We start from the raw sequence: 18302 nt of genomic DNA on the forward strand, positions 1-18302 counted from the left end.
TTATCAAATATACCAAATCCTAAGGGGAAGGTCCCCCACACAAGGTTAGGCAAGTCACTTACCTCGAACCAACTCAAATCAATATGAAATCACGCTCTTGCCATGACTACTTAACTCCAAATGACCCAAATCTATTCAATTCAAGTAACTGATTCTACAAGGAAATTCTAAGCTAATACGCAAAATTAAGTAAAATGACCAAAATGCCCCTCGGGCCCACATCTCGGAATCAGGTAAAATTTACATTTCCAGAATCCTTACACTCTCACGAGTTCATTCATACCAAAAGTACCAAAATCGGACCTCAATTAGTCTCTCAAATCATCACTCAAAGGCCTCTAATTGGTCAAGCCCTAACCCCCAAATTACCACTGATTTTTCATTAATTTTTATGCTTATAATGATAAAAATCACTCCATTAACGAGTTTAGAGACTAAAGAATCTTATCTCCTCGAAATTCCCTTGAATTCCCTCTCAAAAAATGCTCCCCAAGCTTCTTCCCGTTTGAAAAGAGGTGAAAAATGGCTAAATTTTGCGAAGGCAAGTATTTATATGTTTCTGCCCAGCGATTACCGTATCTGCGGTCAAGGGAGCGCACCTGCGGTCCCGCACTTGCGGAAGAATGCATCACAGGTGCAAAAAGTCACTTAACGGGTTGGGTCCGCATCTGCGGTCGCTTGGCCGCATCCGCGGCACCGCATTTGCGAAAACCCAGCCGCACCTGCGGATCCTGGAGCCCTGGGCCAATCTTGCTTCTGCGGCCTCATAGCCGCTTCTGCGGCGCCGCACCTGCGGTCCCATACTCGCAGGTGCAGTTATGACAGAAAACCAACAGCTGAAGCTGCAACTCCAAACTCCAAAATCCTTCCGTCAACCATCCGAAATCATCCCGAGGCCCCCAGGATCTCAACCAAAGGCAACAACAAGTCTAATACCACTATCGAAACTTATACCAATCCTTAAAACAACTAAAACAATATCGAAACGACGAATCAACCACGGATTCAAGCCTAAAAATTCCAAGGCTCTAAAAATACACTTTCGATCAAAAAGTCTATCAAACCTCATCCGAATGACCTAAAATTTTGCACACACATCACATTCAATACTACTGAGCTACTCCAACTTCCAGAATTCTATTCCGACCCTCGGATCAAAATCTCACTATTGAACCGGAAACTCCAAAAATTCGACTTTCTGCATTTCAAGCCTAAATTAGCTACGAACCTCCAAAACACAATCCGATCACTCTCCTAAACCCGAAATCACCCAACAGAGCTAACGAAACCATCATAATTCCATTTCGAGGCCGTCTTCACACTGTTCCGACTATGGTAAAGTTTCCCAAACTTAAGCTCTCATTTAGGGACTAAGTGTCCCAAAACTCTTCGAAACTCAAAACAGAACATCCCGACAAATCAAAATAACAAAAATAAACACGGGGAAAGCAGTTAATAGGGGATCGGGGCATTAATTCTTAAGACGAACGGCCGGGTCGACACATCCTCCTACACTTAAACATTTGTTCGTCCTCGAATGAGCATAGAGTCATACCTGAAGTAGTGAAAAGATGAGGGTAGCAGCTGTGCATATCCTGCTCTGCCTCCCAGGTTGCCTCTTCGACCGGCTGACCACGCCACTGAACCTTTACTGATGCAATGTTCTTTGACCTCAGCTTTCTAACCTACTTGTCCAATATTGCCACTGGCTCCTAAACATAGGATAGATCCTTGTCAAACTGGACTGAACTGAAATCCAACACATGCGACGGATCGCCGTGATACCTCCGTAGCATCGAAACATGAAACACCGGGTGAACTCTTGCCAAGCTAGGAGGTAAGGTTAGCTCATAAGCAACCTCCTCAACACGCCGCAATATCTCAAAAGGTCAAATAAACCTTGGACTCCACTTTCCCTTCTTCCCAAATCTCATAACGCCCTTCATAGGCGAAACCCTAAGCAGAACTCGCTCTCCAACCATATAGGAAACATCACGAACCTTCCGGTCCGCATAACTCTTCTATCTGGACTGGGCTGTATGAAGTTTATCCTGAATTACCTTAACCTTCTCCAAAGCGTCCTGAACCAAGTCTGTGCCCAATAATCTAACCTCACCCGGCTCAAACCAATCCACCGAAGAGCTACACCGCCTACCATATAAAGCCTCATATGGTGCCATTTGAATGCTGGACTGATAGCTGTTGTTGTAGGCAAACTCTGCCAATGGAAAGAACTGATCCTAAGACCCTCCAAACTCAATCACACACACACAGAGCATATCCTCAAGAATCTGAATAGTGCGCTCGGACTGTCCGTCTGTCTGAGGGTGAAATGTTGTACTCAACTCTACCCGAGTACCCAACTCATGCTGAACGGCCCTCCAAAATCGTGATGTGAATTAAGTACCTCTATCTGAAATGATGGAAACTGAAATACCATGAAGACGAACAATTTCCCGGATATAAATCTCCGCTAGGCCCTCCGAAGAATAGGTAGTACACACAGGAATGAAGTATGCGGACTTGGTTAGCCGATCTACAATCACCCAAATAGCATCAAACTTTCTCAATGTGTGTGGGAGCCCAACTACAAAGTCCATGGTGATCCGCTCCCACTTCCACTCCGGAATCTCTATCTGCTGAAGCAACCCACCCGGTCTCTGGTGCTCATACTTCACCTGCTGACAGTTGAGGCACCGAGCTACAAATCCAACTATATCTTTCTTCATCTGCCTCCACCAATAGTGCTGTCTCAAATACTGATACATCTTCACGACACCTAGATGAATGGAGTACCGCAAACTATGGGCCTCCTCTAGAATCAACTCCCGAAGCCCATTAACATTGGGTACACAAATATGACCCTGCATCCTCAATACCCCGTCATTACTAATGGTCACTATCTAGCATCACCATGCTGAACCTTGTCCTTGAGGACAAGCAAATGAGGGTCATCATACTGACGCTCTCTGATACGATCAAATAAGAAAGACCGAGAAACCGCACAAGCTAGAACCCGACTAGGCTCCGAAAGATCCAATCTCACAAACTAGCTGGCTAAGGCCGGAACATCCATCGCCATAGGCCTCTCTGGTGCTGGTAAATAAGCCAAACTCCCCAAACTCTCTGCCCGACGACTCAAGGCATTGGCTACCATATTGGCCTTGCCTGGGTGGTACAAAATAGTGATATCATAGTCCTGTAGCAACTCTAACCATCTTCTTTGGCGCAAATTTAGATCCTTTTGCTTGAACAGGTGTTGCAAGCTCCGATGATCGGTATAAATCTCACAAGGAACCCCGTACAAATAATGACGCCAAATCTTCAGGGCATGAACAATGGCAACTAACTAGAGGTCATGGACATGGTAATTCTTCTCATGTACCTTCAACTGTCTGGACGCGTAGGCAATCACCCTACCGTCCTGCATTAACACCGCTCCAAGGCCAATCCTCGAGGCATCACAATAGATCATGTAAGACCCCGAACCTGTAGGCAATATCAAAACTGGGGCTATAGTCAAAGCTATCTTGAGCTTTTGAAAGCTCGCCTCACACTCTTCCGTCCCACTAGAATGGAGCACCCTTCTGAGTCAATCTGGTCATAGGGGCTGCAATCGATGAAAACCCCTCAACAAAATGATGGTAATAACCCGCCAAGACAAGAAAACTGTGAATCTCTGTAGCTGAGGATGGTCTGGGCCAGCTCTACATGACCTCTACTTTCTTCGGATCCACCTGAATACCCTCACTCGACACCACGTGGCGTAAGAATGCCACAGAATCCAACCAAAACTCACATTTTGAGAACTTAGCATATAACTTCTTTTCTCTCAAGGTCTGAAGCACTGTCCTCAGGTGCTGCTCATGATCTTTTCGACTCCGGGAATACACCAGAATATCATCAATAAAGACAATGACGAACAAGTCAAGATACGGCCGGAACACACTGTGCGTCAAATGCATAAAGACTGCTGGGGCATTGGTCAGCCCAAATGACATAACAAAGAACTCGTAATGACCATACCGAATCCTGAAAGCAGTCTTTGGGATATTTGGCTCCCGAATTTTCAACTGATGGTAACCTGAGCGCAAGTCAATCTTAGAAAATACTCATGCGCCCTGAAGCTGGTCAAATAGATCATCAATACGAGGCAAAGGATAACGGTTCTTCACTGTAACCTTGTTCAACTGGCGATAATCAATACGCATACGCATAGAACCATCCCTTTTCTTCACAAACAAGACAGGAGCACCCCAAGGTGATACACTAGGCCGAATAAAACCCTTATCAAGTAATTCTTGTAACTAATCCTTCAACTCCTTCAACTTAGGAGGAGCCATACAATACGGAGGAATAGAAATGGGCTGAGTGCTCGGCAACAGATCAATGCCAAAATCAATATCTCTATCAGGCGGCATGCCCAAAAGATCAGCTGGAAACGCATCGGGAAAATACCTTACTACTAGGACTGAATCAACTGAAGGGGTATCAATACTGTTTCGCACATAAGTTAAATACGCGTCACACCCCTTCTCAACCATTCGCTAAGCCTTAAGGAAGGTAATAACTCTACTGGGAGTATGATCTAAAGTACCCCTCCACTCAATATACGGTACACCTGGCATAGTCAACGTCACAGTTTTGGCATGACAATAAAGAATAGCATAATGGGGCGACAACCAGTCCATGCCAAGATAATATAAAAATCTACCATGTTGAGCAACAATAAATCGGCTCTGGTCTCAAAACCACTAAGATCAACCAAACACGACCGATAAATGTGGTCCAACACAAGAGAATCTCCCACATGAGTAGAAATATAAATAGGGGAACTCAAGGAATCCCGAGGTACACCCAAATGCGGAGTAAAATAAGAAGACATATAAGAGTAAGTGGATCCTGGATGGAATAGAACCGATGCATCTCTGTGACAAACCAGTATAATACCTGTAATGACAGAATCGGAGGCAACAACCTCGGTACGGGTAGGAAGGGCATAGTATTGGGCCTGACCTCCCCCTCTAGTGCGACCTCTACCTCCCCGACCTCCACCTCTGGCTGACTGAGCAGGTGGGGTAGCAACTGGAGCTGTAACCATATCCTGAGAACTCTGCGGGGTGCGCTGTGGCTGAGAAGTCTGTGGAGGTGCACTTCTCCCAAGTCTAAGGCAATCCCTTACCACATGGCGGGTGTCACCACACTCAAAACAAGCCCTGTGAGGATGTGGCGGCTGTGATTGGCTCGGGCTAGGTCGGTTGGAATGACCTCTGAAAGCACCCCGCGCAGGAGACGCGCTAGACACCAAAGGTGCATAATAAGGCTCCTGAGGCCTAGGAGGAGCTGGAATACCACTGGCTGCTGGAAGAGCTGAATGAACAGGGAGACTTATATAACCCATACCATGACGACTTGCAGCTGGGGCACGGGCACCAGAATAATGGCCCGACTTTCGAGACCTCTTGGCCTCCCTCTCCTCTCTCTCCCTAGCATGCATACCCTCAATCCTCCTAGCAATGCTCACCATCTGCTGATAAGAAATATCCATCTCCAACTCACGAGCCATACTAGACCCGATGCTAGGAATAATGCCCTCAATAAACCAGTGAACCCTCTCGCGAATAGTAGAAACCAAGGCCGGTGCATGTCTAACCAAACTAGTGTAACAGACATCATACTTTGAGACAGTCATAGCACCCTGGCGCAAATGCTCTAAGTCTGCGCGCCATGCGTCCCTGAGGCTCTGAGGTACATACTCTCTTAGGAACAGATCTAAAAACTGAGTCCAAGTCAGTGAAGCAGCCTCATCCGGACTGTCTAACTCATAGGTACGCCACTACTCATAGGCGGCTCTTCGAGCCTGGAAGGTAGTGAAGGAAACCCTGCTCGACCCTGATATACCCATGGTACAGAGAATGCAGTAACACTCATCTAGAAATCCAAGAGCATCATCCGATGCTAGACCACTGAATACCGAAGGCTTGTACTTCTTGAACCTCTCAAGCCTCAGCTGCTCATCCTCGGAAACCACTAGCCTGTCCTCGGGCTGGTCTCGGACTGCAAGCTGTACAGGAATAATCTCTGGGACCTGCTTAACATGCACTCCATCACGACCCCAATCCCCGGTCGTGATGACGCCCAACACGATGCTAGGCAAGCCCGACCAATTTGTCACTCACAATTCCTTAAGTAGGATTCATTACCAATTATTAATAGGATTAAATGCCAAATTAACATAATTATAACTCTGTAGCAATAGATAAGTAGTACGGAAAAATCCATAAATTATCACTATAAATCCCACCGATCTGGTGTCACGAGCCGAGAGCCTCTATTACTAGTCTGTGTAGCAACCTATACATAGAGTTGTCTAGAATGCGGAAAATAAAGAGGATAAGGAGAGAAATCGGGTCCTGCGGACGCCATCCAGCTACCTCGATGACTCCGGAATAAGCTGAACAGCTGTAGAAAGCCCAAACTATGCCTCCGGGATGCTTGTATCTGCACACATGGTGCAGGGAGTAAAGTGAGTACTTCAACTCAGTGAGTAATAGCAATAAATAATGACTGAAGGAAAGAAAACTCGTAAAAACACTATGCAGTTCTATATTTAAACGGTGAGAATATCAAAAACAGCAACTGAATGAAGAAGTCAGTTAAAAGTCCTTTAAACCAGTATTCATTTCATTTACTCCTCACGATAACCGAATTCATATTTGTACTGCTGCGGCGTGCAACCCGATCCATATAGTATACTGCTGCGGCGCGCAGCCCGATCCATATATATATATATATATACTGTATATATATATATATATATATAAACTGCTGCGGCGTGCAGTCCGATCCACATAAATATATATACTGCTGCGGCGTGCAGCCCGATCCATATATATATATATATATATATACTACTACTACTACTGCGGCGTGCAGCCCGATCCAAGAATAGTCGGATGCGCTCACTAGGGGTGTGCAGACTCCGGAGGGGCTCCTTCAGCCCAAGCGCTAAACTACTGCGGCGTACAGTCCGACCCATATAATATACTACTGCGGCGTGCAGTCCGATCCATATAATATACTACTGCGGCGTGCAGTCCGATCCATATAATATATATACTGCTGCGACGTGTAGCCCGATCCATAGCATATCAAATACCCTTACAATGGGGTTCTCGACCCCTCTTAGTCAATATAGACTTGACCTCTCGGGCACACTAAGATAAGACGGGGTTCTCAACCCACACGTTACTCTCATTAGGATTTAACAATTTCTAAGCTGGTTCATATTATGTTTATCAGTTAAGAACATGACTGAGGGTATGATTCGACCATAAAAGTGAGGTCAACCAATACAAATGCCCCCTAAGGGTTCTACAGATCGGCACAAGGCCCCAAACATGACAACTAGCCCATAATATAATGATATTAATTAAGTCTCAGTCAAAAGTACAGTAGAGTCATCAAACGGGATGGACCGAGTCCAAACCCCCAGTAGTAACAGACCCCACGCTCATCATACAACATGTGTCTCATCTCAACATAGCACCACGTTGTGCAAATCCGGGGTTTCAAACCCTCAGAACATCATTTATAACCATTACTCACCTCAAGCAGGCCGAAATCCTAGCTCGCTACTCCCTTGCCTCGCAAATCAACCTCCTCGAGCGTCGAATCTGGTCAAAACCACAAGTAATACGTTATAATAAGCTAAGAGAATACAACCCAATCGAAAAGACTCGAAAAACATCGAAAATCACGAAGTTGGCAAAACCCGAGCCCCGGGCCCACTTCTCGAAAAATCAGAAAATTCACATCACCGGATTCCTTATCTCGCCACGAGTCTATACATATCAAATTTACCAAAATCACAGCTCAACTGCTCCCTCAAACCCCATATTTTTATTTCAAAAGTCAAGCCCTAATCTTTCCCTTTTTAATCAAATTTCCATGAATTTAGATATTGAATCTACAATTAAATGATGTTTTTAGGTCATTTGACTCACCTCCAATCAATCCCAGTCGAAACTCTCATTAATCCTCGTCCAAAAGCTCTCAAGTATGTTCAAAAATGGAGGAAATGGGTTTGGGTTCGCGGATGAAATGTTTTTAACATTTTGCCCGGATCACTGTAGCTAACTCTATGCGATCACATTCAAGCCCCTGCGATCGCATAGACCAAAATCTGCAGCTCCAGAATTAACCCTATGTGATCACATCCTATACTCTGCGATCGCATAGCACAATGACCTTAGCCTATGCGATCGCACACCTGCTCCTGCAATCGCATTGAACAAATTTTCCACAAAAATCCCGGACTAACTTTACACTGTGCGATCGCATGCCTCCCTATGCGATCGCATTGAAAAACCAAACAACCCCTCAAAAATGCTTCTATGTGATCGCAATCGCACTCCTGCGATCGCATAGAACAAATATCTGCAACATTTCAGCTGAAAAATCTACAACTTCCAAAGGTTAGAATTGGTCCGTTTGACCATCCGAAATCACCCCGAGGCCCCCGGGACCTCAACCAAAAGTGTCAACCCATCCTAAAACATCATCCAAACTCATTCCAATCATCAAAACACATCCAACAACACTAAAACCATCAAATTACATCGGAGTCAAGCCTAAATTTCTTAAAAGCTTCCGAAATACGCATTTGATAAAAAACCCGACCAAAACACCTCCGAATGATCTGCAATTTTGCACACACGTCCAAAATCACCTAACAAAGCTACTGCAACTCTCGGAATTCCATTCTGACCCCCGTATCAAAATATCACCTACCAACCGCAATTCGCCAAAATACTAACTTCGCCAATTCAAGCCTAATTCTACTCCGGATCTCCAAAATCAATTCCGATCACACTCCTAAGCCACATATCAACCCCCAAAGCTAACCGAATCACCGGAAATCACATCCGAGCCCTCTAACTCAATAGTCAACATCCGGTTGACTTTTCTAAAACAAGCCTTCCTTAAAGAGACTAAGTGTCTCATTTCCTATCAAAACCAATCCGATTTAACTCTAACACACCGAATACCGACAACGAAACATGAAGAAGCATAAAATGGGGGATACGGGGCGGTAACTCACATGACGACGGGTCTGGTTTTTACATTCTCCCCAACTTAAACAAACGCTCGTCCTAGAGTAGGTCAAGAAACATACCTGGGGCCTCAAATAGGTGAGGATATTTGCTCCGCATCTCCCGCTCGGTCTCCCAAGTAGCCTCCTCCACGGTCCAACCTCTCCACTGCACCTTCACCGAATTGATATCCTTTGATCTCAATCTCCGAACCTGATGACCCAAAATAGCCACTGGCTCCACATCGTAGGTCAAATCATCATCCAACTGGACCATGCTGAAGTCTAAAACATGAGACTGGTCCCCAACATACTTCCGAAGCATAGAAACATGGAATACCGAATGCACATTCGACAGGCTGGGTGGCAAAGCAAGCTCATAAGCCACCTCCCCAATCCTCCGAAGCACCTCAAAAGGCCCAATGAACCGAGGACTCAACTTGCCTTTCTTACCAAACTTCATAACACCCTTCATGGGCGAAACCTTCAGCAAGACCTTCTCACCACTCATGTAGGATACATCCCGAACCTTCCGGTCCGCATAACTCTTCTGACGTGACTGAGTCGTACGAAGTCTTTCCTGAATCACCTTCACTTTTTCTAAGGCATCCTGAACGAAGTCTGTTCCCAACATCCTAGCCTCGCCAGGATCGAACCAACCAACTGAAGATCTACACCGTCTCCCATACAAGGTCTCATACGGAGCCATCTGAATACTCGACTGGTAGCTGTTGTTGTAGGCAAACTCTGCAAGCGGTAGAAACTCATCCCAAGAACCTCCGAAATCAATAACACAGGCGCGCAACATGTCCTATAGTATCTGAATAGTGCGCTCGGATTGTCTGTCCGTATGAGGATGAAATGTTGTGCTCAACTCTACCTGAGTACCCAACTCTCTCTGCACGACTCTCCAAAACTGCGAAGTAAACTGAGTACCTCTATCTAAGATGATGGAAACCGGAACACCATGCAACCGAACAATCTCCCGGATATAAATCCCTGCCAACCGCTCTGAAGAATAGGTAGTACACACAAGAATGAAGTGCGCGGACTTGGTCAGCCGATCCACAATCACCCAAATAGCATCAAACTTCTTCAAAGTCCGAGGAAGTCCAACCACAAAGTCCATAGTGATCCTTTCCCACTTCCACTCAGGAATAACCATCTGTTGAAGCAAGCCACCCGGTCTCTGATGCTCATATTTCACCTGCTGACAATTGAGACACCGAGCTACAAATCCCACAATATCTTTCTTCATTCTTCTCCACCAATAGTGCTGCCTCAAATCCTGATACATCTTTGCGCCACCCGGATGGATAGAATACCGCGAGCTATGGGCCTCTTCCAGAATCAACGCTCTAAGCCCATCCACATTGGGTACACAAATCCGGCCCTGCATCCTCAACACACCATCATCACCGATGGTCACATCTCTGGCATCACCATGCTGAACTCTATCATTAAGGACAAGCAAATGTGGATCATCATACTGGCGCTCTATGATGCGGTCATACAAGGAAGACCGAGGAACCACACAAGCCAACACCCGACTAGGCTCTGAAATGTCTAATCTCACCATCCTATTGGCCAAATCCTGAACATCAACTGCAAAGGGCCTCTCCCCAACTGGAATGTATGCCAAACTCCCCATACTAACCGCCTTTCGGCTCAATGCATCGACCACCACATTGGCCTTCCCGGGGTGATACAAAATGGTAATATCATAATATTTGAGCAACTCAAGCCACCTCCGCTACCTCAAATTAAGATCCTTTTGCTTGAACAAATGTTGAAGACTGTGATGATCAGTGAACACTTCACAAAATACGCCATACAAGTAATGCCTCCAAATCTTCAATGCATGAACTATGGCAGCCAACTCCAAGTCGTGGACGGGGTATTCTTCTCATGGGGCCTCAACTGACGAGAAGCATAAGCAATAACTCTACCCTCCTGCATACACAACCAATCCCAACTCTCGAAGCATCACAATACACAGTATATGAACCTGAAGCTGATGGCAAAACCAACACTAGAGTTGTGGTCAAGGCTGTCTTGAGCTTTTGAAAGCTCTTCTCGCACTCATCCGACCATACGAACGGAGCACCCTTCTACGTTAACTTGGTCAAGGGCGATGCAATGGATGAAAATCCCTGAACAAACCGGCGATAATAGCCTACTAACCCAAGAAAGCTACGATTTTCTATGGCTGAGGACAGTCTAGGCCAACTCTGAACCGCCTCTATCTTCTTTGGATCAAACTGTATACCTTCGCTGGACACCACGTGCCCCAAGAAAGCCACTGAACTGAGCCAAAACTCACACTTAGAGAATTTTGCATAAAGCTTCTCCTCCCTCAATCTCTGAAACATAACACTCAAATGCTCCACATGCTTCTCCTGACTACGCGAGTATACCAGAATATCATCAATGAATACTATAACGAATGAATCAAGATAAGGCCGGAACACGCTATTCATCAAATGCATGAATGCTGCCGGGGTATTGGTTAGCCCGAAGGACATAACAAGAAACTCATAATTACCATATCTGGTCTTGAAAGCAGTCTTAAGAATATCTGAATTCCTGATCTTCAACTGGTGATAACCCGAACGGAGATCAATCTTGGAGAATACCCTCTCTCCCTGAAGCTGATCAAATAAATCATCAATACGAGGCAAAGGATACTTGTTCTTAATTGTTACTTTGTTCAATCTCCTATAATCGATGCACATTCTTATTGTGCCATCCTTCTTCTTCACAAATAAAGCGGGCGCACCCCAAGGTGACACACTAGGCCGAATGAACCCCTTATCTAGGAGTTCCTGAAGTTGTTCTTTCAATTCCTTCAACTCTGTTGTGCCATACGATACAGCAGAATAGAAATGGGCTGAGTGCCCAGCACCAGGTCAATACCAAAATCAATATCCCTGTCCGGTGGCATGCCCGGCAGGTCTGCAGGAAAAACATCGGGAAACTCCCTCACAACTGGAACAGAATCAATACTGGGATTCTCAGCTCCAACATCCCTCACAAACGCTAGATATGAAAGGCAACCCTTCCCAACCATACGCTGGGCCTTCAAGAAAGAGATCACTCTACTAGGGATATAATCAGTCACACCACGCCACTCGATCCGCGGTACACCCGGCATAGCCAAAGTGACTGTCTTAGCATGACAGTCTAGAATAGCACGGCATAGAGATAGCCAATCCATGCCTAAAATGACATCAAAATCCACCATGCTCAATAGCAATAGATCCACTCGGGTCTCCAGACCCCCAATAGTCACCACACACGACCAGTACACACAGTCTACAACAACAGTATCGCCCACTGGGGTAGATACACGAACAAGTAAAGCAAGAAACTCACGGGTGTACCCAAATAACGAGCAAAGTATGATGACACATAAGAAAAGGTGGAACCGGGATCAAATAATACAGAGGCATCTCTGTGGCTGACTGAAACAATACCTGTAATGAGAGCATCCGAAGCAATGGCGTCGGGTATGCTTGGGAGTGCATAGAAATGGGCCTGACCGCCCCCTGATCGACCTCCCCCTCTAGGGCGACCCCTGGCTGCCTAACCTCCACCCCTAGCTGGCTGGGCGGGTGGCGAAGTAACTAGAGCAGAAGTCGAGGGCTGACCCCTCTGCTGATATGGGCTAGCAGCACGGCGAGGACACTCCCTCCGCATATGCCCGAACTCTACACACTCATAGCAACTCCCGGGTGCTGGGAACTGGGACTGAAGGAACCCCTCGTGCCAGAGTGGCTAGCTGATGCACTCGGCCTGGAAGAACCCTGAGCAGATGGAGCACAAGACGAACTCTGTGCTGGAAGAGCGCTGAGAGATGGATGACTCTGCTGAGAACCCTGATAACCACGACCAGAAGATCTACCTCGGTACTCAGGTCGAGCTAACTGAGCGGACCTGAAAGAACGACCCCGACCCTGCTGGAAATGGCCCCTCGAAAGAGCACCACTGAAACTGCCAAAACCTCGAGGCCTCTTGGCCTTCCTCTCCTCTCTCTCCTGACGGCGAGCCGTCTCAATATCACGAGCAATATCAACTGCATCCTCGAAGGAAATACCCAGAACTCTCTCTCGAGTCATCAGAATACGAAGGTGATAATTAAGACCATCCACGAACCTCTTAATCCTCTCCCGATCAGTCGGAACTATCCATGAGGCATAACGAGCCAACTCAGAAAATCTCGCCTCATATTGAGACACAGTCATATCTCCCTAGCGAAGCCACTCAAACTGTCTATGCAGTTCCTCCCTTTGAGACTGCGGTATCCACTTCTCCAAGGAGAGAGTGGAGAACTCCTGCCAAGTCAAAGGTGCTGCACCTGCCGGCCTACGCCGCTCATACGCCTCCCACCAAGTGAAGGCCGCTCCAGGAAACTAAAATGTAGTAAAAGCCACACCGCTGGACTCAAGAATCCCTACTGTCCGAAGCATACGCTGACACTTGTCGAGAAAACCCTGGGCATCCTCGCCCTGAGCACCACTGAAAGAAGAAGGCTGAAGTCTACTGAACCTCTCGAGACGACGCTGCTCATCGTCCGGCATAGCTGGTACTACGAACTCCTGAACTGGCACCACTGGCTGAGCTGGAGGTGCCTCTGGAGTCTGTAATCCCTGCACTACCTGCTCAGGTGTGCGAGCAGCGGGAGTCTGATTGCCTCCCCCGGCCTGCGAAGTCGCTGCTGCTGTAGTGGCTGAAACTGCCTGAGCCAGGCCAGTGCAAACTGATAAGATCTGTGCCAAGACCTCCTGAAGACCTGGAACCACGATAGGCACAGCTGGTGCCTGAACTGGTGCTGCTGGAGCACCCATAGCTAGAGCTTGATCCGGAGCCGGGGCAGCTGGTGGGTCAACAGGTGCTGCCCTTGCTGCTCTGCCTCTGCCACGTCCACGACTGCGTCCACGGCCTCTGGTGGCCTCAGTGGGTGGCACTGGTGGTCGTCCACCTTGTCCGGTAGCGCGAGTCCTTGCCATCTGCGAGAGAATCGAATAACAGAAGTTTAGCATTCGGATCAACAAGTTCGCACGATAGGAGTTTCAAGAATGTGGAATTTTCCTAACAGGTTCTGCAGCCTCCCGAGGATAAGTACAGACGTCTCCGTACCGATCCGCGAGACTTTACTAAATCGGCTCAAGACTCGCGAGACCTAGTAACCTAGGCTATGATACCAACTTGTCACGACCCCAATCCCCGATCGTGATGGCGCCCAACACGATGCTAGGCAAGCCCGACCAATTTGTCACTCACAATTCCTTAAGTAGGATTCATTACCAATTAATAGGATTAAATGCCAAATTAACATGATTATAATTCTGTAGCAATAGATAAGCAGTACGAAAAAATCCATAAATTATCACTATAAATCCCACCGATCTGGTGTCACGAGCCGAGAGCCTCTATTACTAGTCTGTGTAGCAACCTATACATAGAGTTGTCTAGAATGCGGAAACTAAAGAGGATAAGGGGAGAAATCAGGTCCTGCGGACGCCATGCAGCTACCTCGATGACTCCAAAATAAGCTGAACAGCAGCAAAAAGCCCAAACTATGCCTCCGGGATGCCTGTATCTGTACACATGGTGAGGGAGTAAAGTGAGTACTCCAACTCAGTGAGTAATAGCAATAAATAATGACTGAAGGAAAGAAAACTAGTAAAACCACTACGCAGTTCTATATTTAAACTGTGAGAATATAAAAAACAGCAACTGAATGAAGAAGTCAGTTAAAAGTCCTTTAAACCAGTATACATTTCATTTACTCATCACGATAACCGAATTCATATTTGTACTGCTACGGCGTGCAGCCCGATCTACATAGTATACTGCTGCGGCGCGTAGCCTAATTCATATATATATATATATATATATATATATATACTGCTGCGTCATACAGCCCGATCCGCATAAATATATATACTGCTGCGGCGTGCAGCCCGATCCATATATATATATATATACACTACTGCGGCGTGCAGCCCGATCCAAGAATAGTCGGATGCGCTCACTAGGGGTGTGCAGACTCCGGAGGGGCTCCTTCAGCCCAAGCGCTAAACTATTGTGGCGTGCAGTCCGACCCATATAATATACTACTGCGGCGTGCAGTCCGATCCATATAATATACTACTGCGGCGTGCAGTCCGATCCATATAATATACTACTACTGCTGCGGCGTGCAGCCCGATCCATAGAATATATAATACCCTCACAATGGGGTTCTCGACCCCTCTCAGTCAATATAGACTTGGCCTCTCGGGCACACTAAGATAAGACGGGGTTCTTAACCCACACGTTACTCTCATTAGGATTTAACAATTTCTAAGCTGGTTTATATTATGTTTATCAAATAAGAACATGACTGAGGGCATGATTCGACCAGAAAAGTGAGGTCAACCAATACAAATGCCCCCTAAGGGTTCTACAGATCGGCACAAGGCCCCAAACATGGCAACTAGCCCATAATATAATGATATTAATTAAGTCTCAGTCAAAAGTACAGTAGAGTCATCAAACGGGATGGACCGAGTCCAAACCCACAGTAGTAACAAACCCCACGCTCATCATACAACGTGTGTCTCATCTCAACATAGCACCACGTTGTGCAAATCCAGGGTTTCAAACCCTCAGAACATCATTTATAACCATTACTCACCTCAAGCAGGCCGAAATCCTAGCTCGCTACTCCATTGCCTCGCAAATCAACCTCCTCGAGCGTCGAATCTGGTCAAAACCACAAGTAATACATTACAATAGGCTAAGGGAATACAACCCAATCGAAAAGACTCGAAAAATATCGAAAATCACGAAGTTGGCAAAACCCGAGCCCCGGGCCCACTTCTCGAAAAATCAGAAAATTCACATCACCGGATTCCTTATCTTACCACGAGTCTATACATATCAAATTTACCAAAATCCGAGCTCAAATGCTCCCTCAAACCCCACATTTCTATTTCAAAAGTCAAGCCCTAATCCTTCCCTTTTTAATCAAATTTCCATGAATTTAGATGTTGAATCTACAATTAAATGATGTTTTTAGGTCATAAGACTCACCTCCAATCAATCCCAGTCGAAACTCTCTTTAATCCTCGTCCAAAAGCTCTCAAGGATGTTCAAAAATGGAGGAAATGGGTTTGGGTTCGCGGATAAAATGTTTTTAACATTCTGCCCGGATCACTATAGCTAACTCTATGTCATCGCATTCAAGCCCCTGCGATCGCATAGACCAAAATCTGCAGCTCCAGAATTAACCCTATGCGATCACATCCTATACTCTGCGATCGCATAGCACAATGACCTTAGCCTATGCGATCGCACACCTGCTCCTGCGATCGCATTGAACAAATTTTCCACAAAAATCCCGGACTAACTTTACACTGTGCGATCGCATGCCTCCCTATGCGATCGCATTGAACAACCAAACAACCCCTCAAAAATGCTTCTATGTGATCGCAATCGCACTCCTGCGATCGCATAGAACAAATGTGTGCAACACTTCAGCTAAAAAATCTGCAACTTCCAAAGGTTAGAATTGGTCTGTTTGACCATCCGAAATCACCCCGAGGCCCCCGGGACCTCAACCAAAAGTGCCAACCCATCCTAAAACATCACCCAAACTCGTTCCAATCATCAAAACACATCCAACAACCCTAAAACCATCAAATTACATCGGATTCAAGCCTAAATTTAAAAGCTTCCGAAATACGCATTTGATCAAAAACCCGACCAAAACACCTCCGAATGATCTGAAATTTTACACACACGTCCAAAATCACCTAACGAAGCTACTGCAACTCTCAGAATTCCATTTCGACCCCCGTATCAAAATCTCACCTACCAACCGAAATTCGCCAAAATACTAACTTCGCCAATTCAAGCCTAATTCTACTCCGGACCTCCAAAATCAATTCCGATCACACTTCTAAGCCACATATCAACCCCCGAAGCTAACCAAATTACCAGAAATCACATCCGATCCCTCTAACTCAATAGTCAACATCCGGTTGACTTTTCCAAAACAAGCCTTCCTTAAAGAGATTAAGTGTCTCATTTCCTATCAAAATCAATCCGATTTAACTCTAACACACTGAATACCGACAACGAAACATGAAGAAGCATAAAATGGGGGATACGAGGCGGTAACTCACATGACGACAGGTCGGGTCGCCACACACTCGCTGCTTAGGAGTGCGGGCGGCAGGAGTTTGTGCTCCTCTCCTGGCCTGGGATATAGCTGCAGCAAGGGGAAGCAACCCTACCTGAGCCAAAGTGGTGTACATTCTCATGAACTGTGCCAAAGTCTCCTGAAGTGTTGGAGTAGTAGTAGAAGTAGATGTATCAGGTGCTTGGACTCCGGCTGGAACTGTTGGTGGTACCTCAGTGGCAGCTTGCGTGGGTGCTCTGGCTGCACCACGTGTGCGTCCTCGGCCTCTACCCCAGCCCCGGCCTCTGACGGCTGCAGTAGGGGGTGCGGGTGCCTGATCATCTCGGGTAGTGCGTGTCCTCACCATCTGTGAGAGAATAGAAGATAGAAGTTTAGAATTGTGATATCAAAATCTCGCACGACAAGGAAATCAAATGAAGCGGAATTTTCCTAATAGTTACATAGCCTCTCGTAGATAAGTATAGACGTCTCCATACCGACCAACGAGACTCTAATAAACCGGTGTGTGATTCATGACTTCTATGAACCTAAAGCTCTGATACCAACTTGTCAGGACCCTGGTTTGCTGTCCGTAAACCATCATGATGGCACCTAGTCTCTACGAATAGGTAAGCCTAAATTGCGGAAGATAAACCAATTTGCAGAATAAAAATAATTTAAAATAGAAATAGAGTGATATAACAACGTTTAAAAGTGCCGCTCGGCATACACAATATAAATTCTCAAAACTAATACTTTTCCCTAAAACCCGGAAACCCAATGAATCACAAGCTACAAATATAATAATTTATAGGAAAAGATGAGCAACTTTTGTCATGTTCCTCTTTTGCAAATGTGAAATCCATGTATGCGAAGTGACCTTTGTGTACGTAGATTCTATATATGCAACTATGGCACTTGTGCTTTACTTTTGACTTCATGGTCTTGCAAATGTAGCTTCCATGTATGCAAAATGACATTTGTGTAGGTACATTCAGTATATGCAAATATGGCACTTGTGCTTCACTCTTGACTTCA

Source organism: Nicotiana tabacum, chromosome 11, assembly GCF_000715075.1.
Source record: "Nicotiana tabacum cultivar K326 chromosome 11, ASM71507v2, whole genome shotgun sequence".
Classification (NCBI taxonomy): Eukaryota; Viridiplantae; Streptophyta; class Magnoliopsida; order Solanales; family Solanaceae; genus Nicotiana; species Nicotiana tabacum.